The sequence below is a fragment of the Saccopteryx leptura genome, chromosome 6 (genome assembly GCF_036850995.1).
Source record: "Saccopteryx leptura isolate mSacLep1 chromosome 6, mSacLep1_pri_phased_curated, whole genome shotgun sequence".
NCBI classification, from domain to species: Eukaryota; Metazoa; Chordata; class Mammalia; order Chiroptera; family Emballonuridae; genus Saccopteryx; species Saccopteryx leptura.
The window spans coordinates 182,004,794-182,022,993 of NC_089508.1; the positions used below are offsets into that span (position 1 = coordinate 182,004,794).

Consider the following 18,200-nt stretch of genomic DNA (forward strand, 5'->3'; position numbering starts at 1 on the left):
GAATCGGAGAGCTTGCCCCCTTTTCTACTGTGTGCAATAGTTTGTATGATGTTAAGATTACTTATTCCCTAAAATCGGGGAAAATTGACATTTTAAACGGTCACAGTGCTTGTCTGGTTCTGTGTGTGTATAAATATTGATTTAGTTTTTAAAATGATGTTATTCTATTTATATTTACTGTCTCTTTTAGTCATGTTTCAGTTATATTTTCACAGGAAAATATTTATTTTTATGTTTTAAAAATTATTGACACAAAGTCACTATGTTTTAGATTCTTTTCTTCTTTTTTGCTCTGTTTTGTAAGTTGGGAGGTAAATGAATAGAGCGTTGCTTTCTATTCTAGCCTGTGTGTCACTGTCCCAAAGTTTAATCAACAGAACAGGGACACTGTCCTGAACTGAACTCAGCACTTTGGATAGATATTTTTGTTGTTGTTGTTATTTATTTTTTTTTACCAGTCTCACTCATTGCGGTAAGTTGAGAGCTTCTACCAAGTCTTACTTTAGACTTTGACACAAGCACCGAAGCTTGAGTGTTACACACATTGGTGTACTGGAGTTCAGTGCAATAGCAAGTCTGGTCAGCCCTGTGTACGAGATCCACCCAACCACTCCTCACCGTCGCTTGTGCCCTTCACCTCTCCCCTTCCAGGTGTCATCACCTCTTGTCTGGACCTGCGCCACAGTCTAGAGCAGGGGTCTCAAACTCACGGCCCGCGGGCCGCATGCGGCCTGCTGAACAATTTTGTGCGGCCCGCAGACTAATCCACGAAGTTCAAAATATTTTGGATAAAATTAAGTAAGCCTAGGGGCCTACTTGTATTTTTCATTTCTCTAGCATCCTAGCTAGATATTAGCTTAGTTAACAGCAGTTGTGATGCAAACTACGGTTTCTGGTCGTTTTGTGACACTGAGTAAACTGCATGTACGATTGTGCTTGTTGTACTGATTTTTTTTTGTTTTCAACTGCAGTGAGAAAAGTGTTGCGTAACAGTTGCCTTTTGTAGACCTAGTGCGGTCCGCCGAACGGCTGTGATCTTGCTCTGAGGCCCACATGCTGAGTTGAGTTTGAGACCCCTGGTCTAGAGTTCTCTGGATCACTCTTGTGGCCTTACTTTGATCCGTTTCCCAGGACACTCCTTGTAAAACTTTTACCAGATTCTATGACTCTTTGCTCAAAACTCCCCATTGGCTTCTCATCCTGCAGATACATTCCAAGAGGAGCAGGAATGTAGAATGAACACGAGGCATTTTCAGAATCCCAAAGCTCTCTGCTTAGCAGACCCAACCGTAACCCTCAAAGCTTCCCCATAGGCACCGAACAGCTTTGTGTCCCGTCTTTGTACCCCAACTTCACACCCAAAACCCAGTCCCACCCATCTATTCGTCGTCTGGAATCTTCAGGATTTGGGAGAAGGTTTTACCGCTCCTTGATGAACATGTTTGCCTTCAAACATAGCGGCACCATTTGGCTAGGACCGGACAGGGCCACGATGCTGGAAACTGTCCTGGTTTGTGTCATTCATGACTTTAAAGCAGTACCACCATGTTGTTCACATTTGTTTCTTTTCATTCTTATTCAATTTATGAGGTGACACTGGTTAATAGAATTATATAGGTTTCCAATGTACAGTTCTATAATACCTCATCTGTGTCTTGTATTGTGTGTTCACTACCCCGAGTCATGTCTCCTTCTATCACCATTTCCTCCCCTTCGTCCTCGTCTACCTCCCCCACCAATTTCCCTCTGGTGATCGCCAGACCGTTGTCTGTGTCTCTGCGATTTTTTTCCTTAATCCCTTCACCCTTCCCACCCCTTTCAGACTGCTGCCTCCAGGCCCGGCTGACGTGACATTCGGGATCAGCTGTAACCTCCAGATTCTGGATTTGAGTGCTCTTCTTTTCCTTCTTTTTCTGGCTGACACCCTCAGAGCTAGCCCTGTGTTTGGTTCCTCGTAAGAGCTCAGTACATGTTAACAATCACTAAAATGATTCTGTGGTTTCTGTACGTGCATAAAAACAACTCGTGCATTTTTACAAGGAGAACTGTGGGCTTGTCTCCTTATCTGGTCATGTTAAAGGATAATCTTAGATGATAATTATGTAGGGACCAGTTGGTGGCTTAGATATAATTGTTAAAAATAGGATACCTAGATGCTTTCACACTTACACACTGAGCATTTTTACTTTTTTTCTTTTAAAGTATTTTATTTTATTTTATTTTTTACAGAGACAGAGAGTGAGTCAGAGAGAGGGATAGACAGGGACAGACAGACAGGAACAGAGAGAGATGAGAAGCATCAATCATTAGTTTTTCATTGCGCGTTGCAGCACCTTAGTTGTTCATTGATTGCTTTCTCATATGTGCCTTGACCGTGGGCCTTCAGCAGACTGAGTAACCCCTAGCTGGAGCCAGCGACCTTGGGTTCACGCTGGTGGGCTTTTTTCTCAAACCAGATGAGCCCGCGCTCAAGTTGGTGACCTCAGGGTCTCGAACCTGGGTCTTCCGCATCCCAGTCCGACGCTCTATCCACTGTACCACCGCCCAGTCAGGCTACTTTTTTTCTTTTAAATGAGAGCCTTTTACCTTCTTGATTTTCCATTTTCTTCTCTCAAAACTGACCACTTTCCAAGCATGTATATGAATGAGATCAAACCTTACACCTTGTTTGCTAACTTAACTTGAGCTTTGCATGTTGCTCTGTTTAACTTAAACCCACCTCAGTTTTTGGATGGTGGTGGAGGTTTCTCTTGATATATAATTTTGGGTTTTCCCACCTTCCTCCTGGTGGCTGATGGGCTGACCGAATTGTCTTCATGAAGATCTAGACTAATCAAGTTCTAGAATATTAATGCAGATAAAATGTTTTCACATTCAAGTAAATCATCATGCACTAGAGTAGGGATTCCCAAACTTTTTACACAGGGGGCCAGTTCACTGTCCCTCAGACCGTTGGAGGGCCGACTATAAAAAAACTATGAACAAATCCCTATGCACACTGCACACATCTTATTTTAAAGTAACAAAAACAAAACGGGAACAAATACAATATTTAAAATAAAGAACAAGTAAATTTAAATCAACAAACTGACCAGTATTTCAATGGGAACTATGCTCCTCTCACTGACCACCAATGAAAGAGGTGTCCCTTCCGGAAGTGCGGCAGGGGCGGATAAATGGCCTCAGGGGGCCGCATGCGGCCTGCAGGCCGTAGTTTGGGGACCCCTGCACTAGAGGGACAAAGGAAAATCAGCTTGCCCCAAAGGGAGAAAGGCCTCGATTTCAAAGGCACCGGAACAACAATAGTAAAATAAAATTAATTAACTTCCCTTTAAACTAATTCTTTTAAGTTTTCATGGCAATTTGTGCTTGTGAAAATAATTCTTGGAGTATCTTTTTCTTGGAAGGCACTTGCTCTCTGTAAACCCTAGAGATAGGAGGAAAAGGGGATGACTCCAAGTAGGACTTTGTTAACACTGAGCAGAGCAGAAAAATGTTATTTAAATGTTCACCGAAAGGCCCTTTGAAGCAATCTAAAACCACAGTGTTGATGCCACAATATAATTTCAATGTAGAAGAAAAAAGCATAGACCGGATACAATGAGGTCTCTCCTTTGTTTCCAGGTACCTTGTAGGTTCTCAGATGTCTGTGCAATGAATATGGTTGCGGTATTAATGACCAAATGCAGACCCCGGAGCAGAGGCGTGCCTGAGATCTTGTGGTGAGCCCCCCACTGCGTGTACCGTGAGCCTGGAGAAGGGTTGGCAGCCCACTCAGTACTGCTTCCGGGCTGCAAAGTGACCCCAAGATTCAAGAAAATCCCATGAACTGCAGTGAGCATGGGAAATACGGAAAGTACTTCCAACAGGGTCTGACTCTTAGTGGCCAGGTCCAAGTTAGGAAAGGTAGCCCCTGCAGGAAAAACCTTGGAGGGACCCTTCAAGGAGCACAACAGTGTAAGATTTTTTTTTGTTTTTTTTTACAAAGTTGAAGGGTTATTATTAAAAATAAAGGACGCTCTTATAAATCATGTCAGTGTACTATAGAGATCATTTTCTTTCTTTCTTTTTTTTTTTTTTTTTACAGAGACAGAGTCAGAGAGAGGGATAGACAGACAGGAACGGAGAGATGGGAAGCATCAATCATTAGTTTTTCGTTGCACATTGCGACTTCTTAGTTGTTCATTGATTGCTTTCTCATACGTGCCTTGACTGCGAGCCTTCAGCAGACTGAGTAACCCCTTGTTGGAGCCAGCGACCCTGGGTCCAAGCTGGTGAGCTTTTTTTGCTCAAGCCAGATGAGCCTGCGCTCAAGCTGGCGACCTCGGGGTCTCGAACCTGGGTCCTTCCACATCCCAGTCCAACGCTCTATCCACTGCGCCACCACCTGGTCAGGCTAGAGATCATTTTCAAAGGGACTGCCAGATGTTTTCATTGCTTTTAAAGACACGGTGGCCACAGAGTGGAGCTTTAATGTTTGACATTCACAGAGAAGGAAACACAGACCCATAGACTTAAACATTTTTTTTTTACTCTTCCTTTTTCAGATTGATACAAAAAGCTGTGATTCGGGTATCATGTGCTAGATAATTATTTCCCAGAACCCTAAATTATCACCCTGGGAATAACACAGCATGATGTAGTAGATCAAATAGCAGAGGTTGTGTGCTCTGATCCTCATTTTTGCTCCTTAACTACTTTTCTATCTTTGGGAAGGAAACTTAGCCTGACGAGGCTTTATCATCAGAAAGCCAGGAATAAAAATACCAGTCCTGTTTATTTTGCAAGGTTGTTTCAAGGAGGGAATGAAATAAATGAATGTGAAAACATTTTAAAAACAACTCTTATAGCCTGACCTGTGGTGGCGCAGTGGGTAAAGCGTCGACCTGGAATGCTGAGGTTGCCGGTTCAAAACCCTGGGTGGGCTTGCCTGGTCAAGGCACATATGGGAGTTGAAGCTTCCTGCTCCTCCCCCCTTCTCTCTCTCTCTCTCTCTCTCTCTCTCTCTCAATCTCTCTCTCCTCTAAAATGAATAAATAAATAAAAATAAAAAAAAACCAAAAAACAAACAAAAAAACCCCAACTCTTATACAACTTATAAAGTTTCAGCACTTGCTGAGTTTACAGTGTCCTCAAACTTGAGAACCGTTTGCGGCGCTCACCAAGAAGGCAGTTTCAAGAACTTCTATTTCCAGCCATACTTAAGGCAACAGAGTCCGAGAAACCCTCCCCTTACACAACTCCTAGACATGCTGGATAAAAGATAGCCAACATCATTATAAATGCACAGCTGAGCTTGTGATCAGGACAGGACAACTCCTAGGGCCAGAAACTGCAAGGAGCAGCGGTGACATGGAGATGTAATTAGGTGCTAAAACCACAGCTGCCTCAAGGGACAGTAATCTGGACTCCTGTCTCTTAAACTAGAGAGGAGCAGAAGATAAGACCTGATGCTCACCCTCGGTGCAGAGTGAGAATTGAGATTTCCCATATATCCATCTCTCCAAAGGGTTTTTTCTCCTCATGACAAAAGCAGACCAAAAAATAAAAATAAAATCTACCATTGACAAATGCCAAGGACACTAACCTTCTTGGTCTGAGTTGCAGGAGGGGCCAAGGGTGGGCTCTCCCTTGTGTATTATACCAGAGACTTGTCTGTTCATGACCTCACATTGGTATGGTCCACAAAGACCCAGGTCCTGAAAGCAACTCTGAGTTGCTGAGTTGGTGGAGATCAGGCATGGAAGGCAGACGCCAAAGAATTTTCCCTTCCAGGGATATGCCCTTTGCCCCTGTGTCTCTAGATTCTGGAAATAAAATGCAGTCTAACATTAACTCCACTTCCCAAGTCCATTTGTAACAAGACCCAGTGGAAATACAGATGTCCAAGGACTTCAGATATCAGATAGAAGACACAGAGTGTATTTTTAAAATGTTTGAAAAGTACAGATTCCTGGGGCCCCATGAATCAACAGCTGGAGTGGGCCCAGACATCTGCATTTTAAGGAGTAAGAAGCAGACGGCCCTCAGAGGACCCATTGGGATGTATACAGCTTTGCCAGTTTTCCATAATTTAATTCTATTGGCCCCTGAAAATACTAAAGGTATGGATTCCACCTCCACATTCATGGGCTGGTAGGATACCCTTTAATAACAAATTTTCACCTCTGTGACTATGGAGGCTTAATTAGTTTTCTGCTGGCCTGAAAACAACAATAACAACAACAACAAGCAAACAACAGCTAGTGATACTGAACCAACACGAAGAATCAATGCAGGTGACATTGTCTTCTCCTTCTCTGCTTCACTGGCCTCTCTACTGCCCTGCTGCTGAGTCCTCCAGGCTGGAGATGTCTCCTCGTTGTGTTATGACTTGTAGTGGTTAAATTGGTTCACAATGGGCCATGGAGGCAGGTGGTGACTTTCATTACTGTTTATGCTCTTGCCATATTGAAAACTTGTCACTGCTCTTTAGAAAGGGGTTGGGGCCCTGGCTGGTTGGCTCAGCGGTAGAGTTTCAGTCTGGCCTGTGGAAGTCCTGGGTTTGATTCCTGGTCAGGGCACACAGGAGAAGTGACCATCTGCTTCTCCACCCCTCCCCCTTCTTTCTCTCCCTCTCCCCCCTCCATAGCCACATGGCTTGAATGTTTTGAGCAAAATTGGCCCCAGGCACTGAGGTTGGCTTCATGGCCTCACCTCAGGCACTAAAATAGCTCAGTTGCCGAGCAACGAAGCAGCAGCCCCACACGAGCAGAGCATCACCCAGTAGAGGGCTTGCTGGGTGGATCCCAGTTACTGCGCATGCAGGAGTCTGTCTCTTTGCCTCCCTGCCTCTCACTTAATTAAGAAAAAAGAGAGAGAGAGAGGGAGGTTGGGAAGAAATTGAGGAAGGACTAGGGGGAGGTCTCCAGAGGACAGCCACCATGGAAATTTTAGTCCTGGCTCTCCACCTTCTCGTTCTTTGTTGTCTTTTTTTAAATTTTTTTTATTTTCTATTGAACTCAACATGAGATGGGCTTGCTTTTGAAAGCCCTGTGCAGGGAGAACTTCTTTTTCCTATCTTTGAGCCATCCGTCCCCATTTCTTCCTGGTTTTCTGTTATTTTCATCCTGCCTTTTATAAAGATTAACATGCAGTGCGACCACATATTCTATTAGGCTTGTCTCCTCACTCCTTTATCTCATTAACTGCTTGATCACTGTGAATAAAAATAATCTTCCATTAAGTCACAACTTCAAACGTCTCTGAGACGTTAGATCAAGCAAACCTTCAACAACTTAAACAAAAATCTCTTTAAATCCAAGAGGTTCACTTCAAAGGAAAACCTATGGGTGTTCTCAACCTAACTGACAGGTAAATAGTTATTTGTAACTAAAGGTGCACGAGTGGAGAAAGCAGGGCTTACTCTGGAATTTGTAGCTTCTCTTAACTCTTTCTCTGGTTAAGGCAACTTAGATTGAGTTAAGGACCCCTGGATGGGGTCCACACATGGAAATGGGGTGATACTGACAAGCAACTGTGCAGTTTTCTGTCTTATTTTTGTACTTTACTTTTCTGTTTATAAAATTAGTATGGAAAGAAATAGACCTTGGCCAGGCAGCTCAGTTGGTTGGAGCATCGTCTTGATATGCCAAGGTTGCAGGTTTAATCCCCAGTCAGGGCACATAAAAGAATCAATCAGTAAATGCATAAATGAGTAGAACAATAAATCAATATTTCTCTCTATATAAAAGCAATTAAAAAAGAGAAATAAATAAAAGAGAAAATAGAAAAAAAGTAGTGGGAGTGGTAAGGACAAATATCACCTTAAGCGGAAACAACCAATTAATATTTTGATAGTCTTTCTGGCTCTTGTGTGTGCGTACCTGTGAGCGTGAGTGTGTGTTGTAGCCACTCCCCCACCCCGCCCCCACATCCTTATCCCTTCTGCCTGCAAAGGAGAGCAGTTTTTGTGTGTGCTGTTTCCTCTGCCTGGACCGTCCTTCTTTTACTCGAGGGACTCCACTCTCCCTTCGGGTCGCCACTCTGAATCATCATGCTCCTGGGAGCCCTTCATGATTTTTCTGATCTATTCCCATTGGATATTCTTGCTGCTAGTGGTCTTCTTTCTGGGCACTGGTCACAGTCATTATTTTATTTTGGTGTGATTTTTTATTGTTCTTTCTCTATCACTGGACTGTGAGCTTTGAAAGGGTCAGTGTGGTGTATTCTTAAGGCCCAGCACAGTGCCTGACACACAGTAGGTGCTTCGAGAACTTTGGTTTGGATGAATGAATGGTGAGTTTTCAGGCCCACAAGACACTCCATGCTGGGATTAACCATTGCTTGTCCAGGTCTAGTTTAACTTTGAGGCTGCTTATTGGTTACTATAAATGGGATGATAGGTACTTCTCTGTGAAACAGCCTTGCCCACATCTCTAAATATTTCTTTAGAAAAATTCCTCAGAGAAGTATTACTGGACTGGAAGTATGGGACACTTCAGTGTGTGAGATACATACTGTTAAATAGTTTTCCAGAAAAGTACCAATATGACACAAGCTCTATTTGTAGAAGAGAGCACCTGTTTCCTCACATCTTTGACAACATTGCCATATTTATCATTATTTTTACTAATTTCAATTTTTTCTGCAAATTGACTATTTCTAGTCTTTTCCTGTTTTTCTATGTATATATCTATCTTTCTGTATTTAATAACAATTCCATGAATTAAGAATTGTTGGCCATTGATCATATAGTCTGTTTGTTGACTTAAATCTTTTATTTTTATTTTTTAGATTTTATTTATTCATGTGAGAGAGGAGAGAAAGAGAGAGAAAGAGAGAGAGAGAGAGAGAGAGAGAAAAGATGAGAGGGTGAGCAGGAAGCATCAATTTATATTTGCTTTCCATATGTGCCTTGACAGGCAAGCCTGGGGTTTCGAACTGGTGACCTCAACGTTCCAGGTCAATGCTTTATCCACTGCGCCACCACAGGTCAGGAGACTTCAGCTTTTTTTAACTTATCAATTAATGTATGTGTGTTATCTATCAATTGATGTAAAACTCTCCATCTTTTTTTATTATTGTTTTGTCTTTTATATTTACAAAGCTTTTTCCACAAGCTTTGTATAAAAATAATAGCTCAGTAAAAAACAATCAAGGGTATATATATGAGAATCTAGAAGAAAAAGGCTAGATTAATTTGTAAATGATGCTTGTGAATTGATCAATTAAATAGAGGAAGAAAAGCCATTCTCATCTAACATCAAATCAAATTTGATTATATTATATTATTATTATTATTTTTTAGATGAATGCTTTTTAAAATTTTTTAAAAACTTATTTATTCATTTTAGAGAGGAGGAGAGGAGCAGGAAGCATTAACTCCCATATGAGCCTTGACTAGACAAGTGCAGGGTTTCAAACTGGCGACCTCAGCATTCCAGGTTGACGCTTTATCCACTGCGCCACCACAGGACAGGCCTTTATTTTTATTTTTACTTTTTTTAGAGAGAGAAGGAAGGAGAGAGACACAGAAACATTCATCTGTTTCAGCATGTGCCCTGACTGGGAATCAAACCACCAACCTTTGCATTTCAGGGCAATGCTCTAATCAGCTGAGCTGTCTGGCTGAGGCCAAATCAAATGTTAGGAAGTATAAAAGGACTAGAAGACAATAGTGGTGAGTATAAGGTTCAACATCTATGTCTTATTTGACTGAAGACTCAAACTTGTGAGAGTTTAAGAATTACTTTCGATAAAATAATTCCTTATTGTTAAAAGTTTTGGTTAGAAATTTTGATAAGAAATTTCTCAAGAAGTTTAATGTTCATACACCCCCATGTTTATGGCAGCATTGTTCACAATAGCAAAGATATGGAAACAGCCCAAGTGTCCATCAGAGGATGAGTGGATTAAAAAGCTTTGGTATATATATACTATGGAATACTACTCAGCCATAAGAAATGATGACATAGGATCTTTTACAACAACATGGATGGGCCTTGATAACATTATATGGAGCGTAAGAAGTAATTCAGAAAAAACTAAGAACTATATGATTCCATACATAGGTGGGACATAAAGATGAGACTCAGAGATATGGACAACAGTGTTGGGGTTACAGGGTGGGGGGAGGAGAGGCAGGGGGTTGGGGGAGGGGAGGGGCACAAAGATCATGGCTTTTCAGCATTTGCCATATTCCCCCTTTAATCTATAGACAGACAGCAAATATTTACTTATGGTGTTTCCACTATAAAGACTGCTGTCTTAGGGACAAATGCTGATGAACTATTTCAGCAGTTCCTCCTTCTTCAAAGACTTATATGTCAACATAGAGCTCCATGTTTCATAGGACATACTCAAGCTCACTCCATGCTCCCTGGAGCTTTAGCACAAGGGAATGCCTTTTTTTCTCTTTTCTTTTCTTTTTTTTTTTTTTGGTTGTATTTTTTCTTTTATTTACTTATTTTTTGTATTTTTCTGAAGATGGAAATGGGGAGGCAGTCAGACAGACTCCCGCATGCGCCTGACCGGGATCCACCTGGCATGCCTACCAGGGGGGAATGCTCTGCCCATCTGGGGTGTTGCTCTGTTGCAACCAGAGCCATTCTAGCGCCTGAGGCAGAGGCAATGGGGCCATCCTTAGTGCCCGGGGTGGCTTTGCTCTGGTGGAGCCTTGGCTGCGGGAGGGGAAGAGAGAGACAGAGAGGAAGGAGAGGGGGAGGTGTGGAGAAGTAGAGGGGCGCTTCTTCTGTGTGCTCTGACTGGGAATTGAACCCGGGAATCCTGCACACCAGGCCAATGCTCTACCACTGAGCCAACCGGCCAGGGCCTAGGAATGCCCTTGTTGATCAAGCTACCCAAAAGAAAATTATATGGCCCTGGCCGGTTGGCTCAGCGGTAGAGCATCGGCCTGGTGTGCGGGGGGACACAGGTTCGATTCCCGGCCAGGGCACATAGGAGAAGTGCCCATTTGCTTCTCCACCCCCCCTCCTTCCTCTCTGTCTCTCTCTTCCCCTCCTGCAGCCAAGGCTCCATTGGAGTAAAGATGGCCCGGGCACTGGGGATGGCTCCTTGGCCTCTGCCCCAGGCGCTAGAATGGCTCTGGTTGCAGCAGAGCGACGGCCCGGAGGGGCAGAGCATCGCCCCCTGTGGGCAAGAGCGTCACCCCTGGAGGAAGTGCCGGGTGGATCCCGGTCGGGAGCATGCGGGAGTCTGTCTGACTGTCTCTCCCCGTTTCCAGCTTCAGAAAAATACAAAAAAAAAAAAAAAAAAGAAAGAAAAAGAAAAAGAAAAAAAGAAAATTATATGGAACAACCATGACAGGCCAAGCAAGTCAGTCTCATACTATTCATCACCAGAACGCTGCAGCCCGATGTAAAGAGCACGGCAGATTGGGAAATCCTGTCCAAGGGGTCCTATACTGCCCCTTCATTTGGAGTTAACCCTCAAGAACCCCTACCAGGACAACTTTGGTAGATGGATGTTACTCATATACCTTCATTTGACAAACAGTTGTATGTCCAAATTACAGTGGATATATATTCCGGATCTATAGTAACCTCGGTCAGAACAGGAGAGGCTGCTAAGCATGTTATAGCTCATTGTCTGTATGCATTGTTCTATTATTGGATTTCCTAAACTGGCTAAACTGAAAATGCTCCTGCATATGGAGCAAAAGCATTTACTGTATTTTGTCATGCTTACAATCTTTAAAGTTAAGGTATTATTAAAGTGTACTCAGCAAACGTTTTAAGGTCAATTTAAAAAAAAAATTAAGAGGGGGTAGTCATATCCTGGAACTCCTACGGGTCTACCATATCATGTTTTTTACTTAAAAAAAAATTTTACATTTCTTTGGAATGCTGATGAACAGGAGACACCAAATCCTTTTCGCCTGCAAACTACTATCTTCTTTATTAGATCCAGCTAATAACACTGTTTTTTCTTTTTCCAAATAGCTCCAGATATATGGAAAAGATTTATATAGGTGGAGGGGGATCCTCAAACCCCTCAGTGAGATCTTCTGAGCATGGCTTTTAAGATACCTAGAGGCAGAAAAAGCCCAATAGAGATCAGGGGAACTACCAGCTTTTAGGATACACCCTTAAAGGCTCCAACGCCTCAAAGGGGTCTCATAGGATGCCATCTGGGTCCTGCTTCAATAGTGGAAAGGAAGGTCATTGAGCTAAAGCCTGCCAGGCTTACATGCCTATGCTGTGAGGAAACAGGGACACTGGAAGGTAGGCTTCCCCCTCACTCCTCTAAGGGAGGGTTCAGTCTCTTCCAGCCCTGCTCCAGCCACCTGTGACCTAACCTTGCCCAGAATGCTGGGGTTTGCCACTGAAGGCTGAAGGTGCCCAGAGCCGTCGGCCCCATCTACGACATTGTGGACGAGCCTAGGGTATTTCTTCCAAGAAGCAGGTAAACTCATTTGCACAAGGGCCACTTAACTATGTTTCGCCTGAATAGTCAGGTTTTTTATTCTTCCCTCAAAGATCTCTGTTGTGGGTGTTGATAGTCCTATTTTCTGCTGCTTTACTTAATATATAGGGTTTCCTTTATCCCTCCTACCTCAATGTCCCACTCATATTTCAGGCTGGGACCTACTCCTAATTTAGAGCTCTCTTTCCCCCTTTTGCCAACTTCTATTATAAATCTACCTTGGCCACCCACCCAGCTTAGTGTATCCCAAGATTCTCTTTACCACGCCACAGTCGCAGAGCTCCAGGGAAAAGCAACCTGGTCTCATCTCTCCAGGCAGAGGAGAACAGAAGCTCCATATCCACGTATGCTGCAAATGGCTTTTCCAGTCTACCTGAACCATTACCAGCTAGAAGCAGCGGTCATTGGGACTTGGACATGAGCTGCAATGTATAGAATGGTGACGACAATTCCAGTGCCATGCGGACTTTTCCTGGATGTGGACTTTTCCTGGACTCCTGCTTCCTGTGACAGCTCCTAACAGACTGAACTGTGGTTGGGTTGCATTTTTCAGGGATTTGGCATGGTGATGGGGCCAACTTGGACTTGGTGAACATGTTAAGGACACTACTCTTTTATGGATTCTTGCTGTATTGGCCAAGAGTTTGCTTAAAGGCTTTTAATCACTGTAAAAAAAAGAGAAGACTGAATAAAGAAGATGGGACACATAAACACCATGGTATACTATTCAGCTAGAAGAAATGATGACATCGGAGCACTTACAGCAGAATGGTGGAATCTTGATAACATTATGCGGAGTGAAATAAGTGAATTAGAAAAAACAAGAACTGCAGGATTCCATACATTGGTGGGACATAAAAGCGAGACTAAGAGACATGGACAGGAGTGTGGTGGTTACAGGGGGTGGGGGGAGGGAAGGAGGGAGAGGGGGAGGGGTACAAAGAAAACTGGATAGAGGGTGACGGAGGATGATCTCTCTTTGGATGATGGGTATGCAACAGAACTAAATGACAAGATAACCTGGAAATGTTTTCTTTGAATATATGTACCCTGATTTATTGGTGTCACCCCATTAAAATAAAAATTTATTAAAAAAAAAAGTTTAATGTTCAGAGGGAGATTCTAACTCTTGGTCTTCAAATCCCAATTATCTTTTTCTGAACCCCACAACAGCGCTTCTAGTTAAATCGAGCCAGGTTAACTAAAGAATATGGTGGAGAAAAGACCCTGGACTTGGAGATTTAAGACACAGTGTGTAGTCTTAGCTTTTATCTAATTACTCATCTCATAGGTCATTTTGGAAGAATAACTTTTAGACACTCTCCTTATCTGTAAAATGGAATAACAAAAATCCTTGTGCACACTACTTCATAGAGTTGTTAGGAAGTTCAAACCAGATGCTGTAAATGAATAGTATCTATTACTGAAGAGTTCTATGCTACATAAAAATAGCACAGTGTGCTTGATATTATTGCTCTGTAAGGTATTTCCTGTCTCTCCTACAGAACTATTTTTTTTTTAAATATATAGCAAGTTTGTCCACCGCCATCCGCACTATAATAATGCCTAGTGTGACGGCTTTGCTTAATAGATTATATTTTGCAGTGAGTATGAGCTCTGACTCTGGAGTCCTGCTGAGTTTGGTTTGAATCCAGTTTCTGTCATTTGTATATATTTTTGCGACCTTGGGCAAGTTATTTAATATCTCTAAGTTCTAGTTTTCCCATCTTTGAAAGGAGGATAAAAGGGTCTCTCTTGATAAGTCAAGGCTCTTTGGTCATGTCAGTAATCCAAATTTTGGTCAGTGAAGCAAAAAAGGGATTGTAGCAGCGAATCTGTTTCTCTATATCTGTATATCTGTATAGCTCTCTATCTCTCCATATGGCCCTACTCCTCAGGAATGGTTAGTGAAGGTATGATTTTGTTACCCTCTTTTAAATTGCTTCTCCTTTTAGCCTCATTTTTTTTTTCCAAACAAAAACCTCTGCTAGGTTTTTCAACCTAGCAGAGAGGAAAGTGTGATAGCCTCTAATTTATATGTAGCTAATTCTCTAACTTGTAACTTAGACAATTTGCTGATTTTCAAAATTGTGGCAAAATAATTTTCATTGGTTCTACTTTGGCCATGTCCCCACCCTGGATCAACCACATGGTCTGGCCAAAGAGGAGCTTTGATTGTTCAGACGTGGCCTGTTCGCCTTCTTACGGCGAGGTGGTTGGGTACCAGCACTGGCGGACCCACCACCACTGCCCTATGATTGGACAAGGAACATTTCCCTAAAGGAACACATAGTCATTTTTTCTTTTCATGGGAGAGAGAGACAGAGAGAGAGACAGAGAGAGGAATGGGGTGGGGGAAAAAGAGAGAGGGCATGAGACAACAAGCATCAAGTTGTTGTTCCACTTAGTTGTGTATCCATTGCTTACATCTCATACATGCCCTTGCGTGTCTCAAACCGGAGATCCTCGGTGCTCCAAGACAAGGCTCTATCCACTGAGCCACTGGGCAGGGCCAAGTGGTCAGTCTTACACTTACAATTAAAGAAACCCAAGACTCTGATTTCTTTCCTTCCTGTTGCTTAGTCTGTCACACCTAGATGTTTGTCCATTTGTCTCCGCACGCTTGGATTTATCTTAGTTTGGACTTTTTTCATTTAGTCTGTAGAGATAGAGTCCAATATTAACATACAATGAGAAATATGAATTTAGTTTAGCTTCTCTGTGTGTATTACATTGTTGAAACTTAAAAAAAAATAAAAGGTTGAACTTTTTGAATGGGAACCATGGAAACACATTTCTTAAGCTCCATCAATTTATAGTTGAGGCTGGTAACTGGCACAGATCATCACAGCAAGTTGGCACATCTATTGAAACAAACCCAACTTTTTCCTTAAAGACAGACATCAGGCGCATATAACAGATTTGCACCGGGATGTATTCTGGATAGTAACTTTTTTTCTGATTAGAAACAGCATTTTGATGGACTTGTCTCTGAACCATCTCATCTCTGAGAAAGAGTTCGAGCGAACGGATAGCTTCTGCATTTCCTGATGGGATTTTCATCCCTCCACTTTGGCCGCTGAGGGACGACAACTTCATCTTTTATCAGTGACAAGAAGAAATAGCTCTATTTCCACGATCACGGAAAGTTCAAGTCAGATTGTAAACTCAGATAGGGCTGACCCACGGCTTATCAGAGCTGAAGCGGTGGAACTGTGTGAGAACAGGGAGGATTTAGTCAGAAAGAAAATTCTGCTGAAGAGCCCATCTTCGCCCTACCAAAAAAGATGCTAGAGTTTAGGACAGGGGTCCCCAGACTTTTTACACAAGGGGCCAGTTCACTGTCCCTCAGACTGTTGGAGGGCCGGACTATAAAAAAAAACTGAACAAATTCCTTTGCACACTGCACATATCTTATTTTAAAGTAAAAAAAAAAAAAAAAAAAAAAAAAAATGAACAAAACGAGAACAAATACAATATTTAAAATAAAGAACAAGTAAATTTAATCAACAAACTGACCAGTATTTCAATGGGAACTATGCTCCTCTCACTGACCACCAATGAAAGAGGTGCCCCTTCGGGAAGTGCGGCGGGGCCGGATAAATGGCCTCAGGGGGCCGCATGCGGCCCGCAGGCCGTAGTTTGGGGACCCCTGGTTTAGGAAGAAGGAGTATGGAAGATTAGAAAGAGAAACATCTCAAACATTTTTTTTTAAGTCATATTTTCCCCCTGGTAACTTCTGTACTTTGTTGGGTTTAAGAAAATAAACCTGCCTGTTCCCCAGGAAATGTCCTGGTTACATTCTTGAAGCAGGTGGAATAATCAAGATCTCTGCTGTATTGGAAAATAGCACCATCCGTTACCATTGCTTGTTTTCTTTGTCTTTTTTTTTTTTTTTTTTTTCTGCTGACTAGCCATCTCTTCTCTTCGTACCTTGACTGCTTTATTTATAGGCGTAGTGTTTATCTTTTCTTTTCCCAAAGGTGATGTTTGGAGGGCCAAGGGGACGGTTATGAAAGCAACTCTGGAGGGTGAATAACCAAGCCTGCCGGACTGTGCCAATGCCCTGAGCCCCTACCCGTTTGGGGCTTGGCGTGTTACTGAGGAAGAACTGGGCTCTGCTATGATTCAAGGCAGACAGATGTTGGCATCGATGTTGCTGCTACTGCAGGAATTTCCTGCTCGGGCAGAAGGATGTACTCTCACTAGAACTTTAATTTTAACAAGTAGTATGATTGTTACTTCTCTAATGTGTCCGATTAAGGTCAGCAGTAGACATTACTCGGGAGTAAGTAACTAAGATTGTTTTCATAGACAAATGACACGGGGGAATTTTTTTTTTCCTACTTTAAAATTGGAGGATGCCAGAAGGGAATGTGTTATATACAGATTGTATCAGTTATCTCCTAATACTGCGTAATGTATAAATATTACCCCAAAACATAGCGGTTTCAAACCACAGCCACTTAGTTACTCATACTGTGCAGTTCGGGCAGGGCTCAGCTGGGCTGGCTCATCTCTGCTGTGTGTGGTGTTAGCTGAACTCACTCATGTGTTTGTGGTCAGCTGGCTGGTTCCCACAGCCTCTGTGACATGCCTAGCAGTTGGCGGGGCTGCTTGGTTCTCCTCTGCATGGCTCCTCAACAAGCCTGGGCTTCTTACATTGAATTTGCAGCTTCCCAACTACATACCGTGAAACTCAGTGTTGTTAAGAACTATTTCTCCCAACCCTTTTCCCTGGACCCCTTCCGGTACTTCCTGAGGATGCATCACAAATGCTCTCAGAAGAGACCTGCCCACTGAGACGTCCTGCTCCACCAGCTGCTGCATTTGGCTGCTCCGCCATGAATTCCAGCACAACGCTGTTGCCATTGTAGCCATCTCTTCCTTCCTATCTTCATTCACGCATTGGCCTCTCACGTCCCCAAAGCCGTGTGGCTCTCTGGGTCAAGCGGGAACACAGCTCCTTCCACTTTGGGCTCCTATTTTAGAGGGGTCCCCAAGCAAGACCACCGTGTCCTCATTTTGTTCACCTCTCTCGACTCTCTGTTATTAATCCATTTCAGACGCGAGTCCGGCATGGGCTTGGCTGGGAGTGAATGGATATGACGACGAGCACCATACCGGATTCATCGAATGATACTGTGTTTGATTAATCCTATCATGCCCCATTCTCTCTGTCCCTGGGGTGAAGTCTCCCAAGGCCCTGACTTTCTAGACCGCCTTTGGTCTTCACCCAGCATCTCTCTCTCTTGAACTAGCACCATTATAAAGTGAGGCTTGTTCCGTTTCAGAGGTGAAAAAACTCAGCAAAGGAAGTGGGAAATTTAACTACTGTGACTTAGGCAGTCACTGAAGCTTGGGGTGGGGGTGGGGGGGGGGGAAATAAAAGCGAGATTCCAGAGCTCTATTTAGTCTACCCCTCAGTTGGCAAATCCTTCTTATCCTAAAAAATCGAAGCTCTCCGGTGGGGGCAGCAACGAGATCCTCCATATGGCATTCTGCTCTCGCTCACCCCTTCCCTTTGGCTCATTGTTCAATCTTAATTTGTAATTGTCACAGCTGCCATTACATTCCCAATGTTCCCCAACTCCCCCAACCCTTGAATCTGAACCCTTGGCGGTTTTCATTTTATTTTTGTTGAGAAAGGTTATGTTGTCACAGTGGGTAAAGCTAGCTCTTCCGGGAGAGAGTGTGTATATATATATATTGGAAGAAAGATAATTCTAATTTCGTATTAAGCTTCGGAATGGGCTGTAACCGAGGAGCCTCAA

The 18,200-nt window shown here is 43.0% G+C and overlaps 1 pseudogene; it reads right to left on the minus strand.

Annotated features, from left to right (window-relative positions):
- Positions 1-295: 295 nt before the first annotated feature.
- Positions 296-417, minus strand: LOC136377912 (small nucleolar RNA SNORA36 family; annotated as a pseudogene).
- Positions 418-18,200: the final 17,783 nt, after the last annotated feature.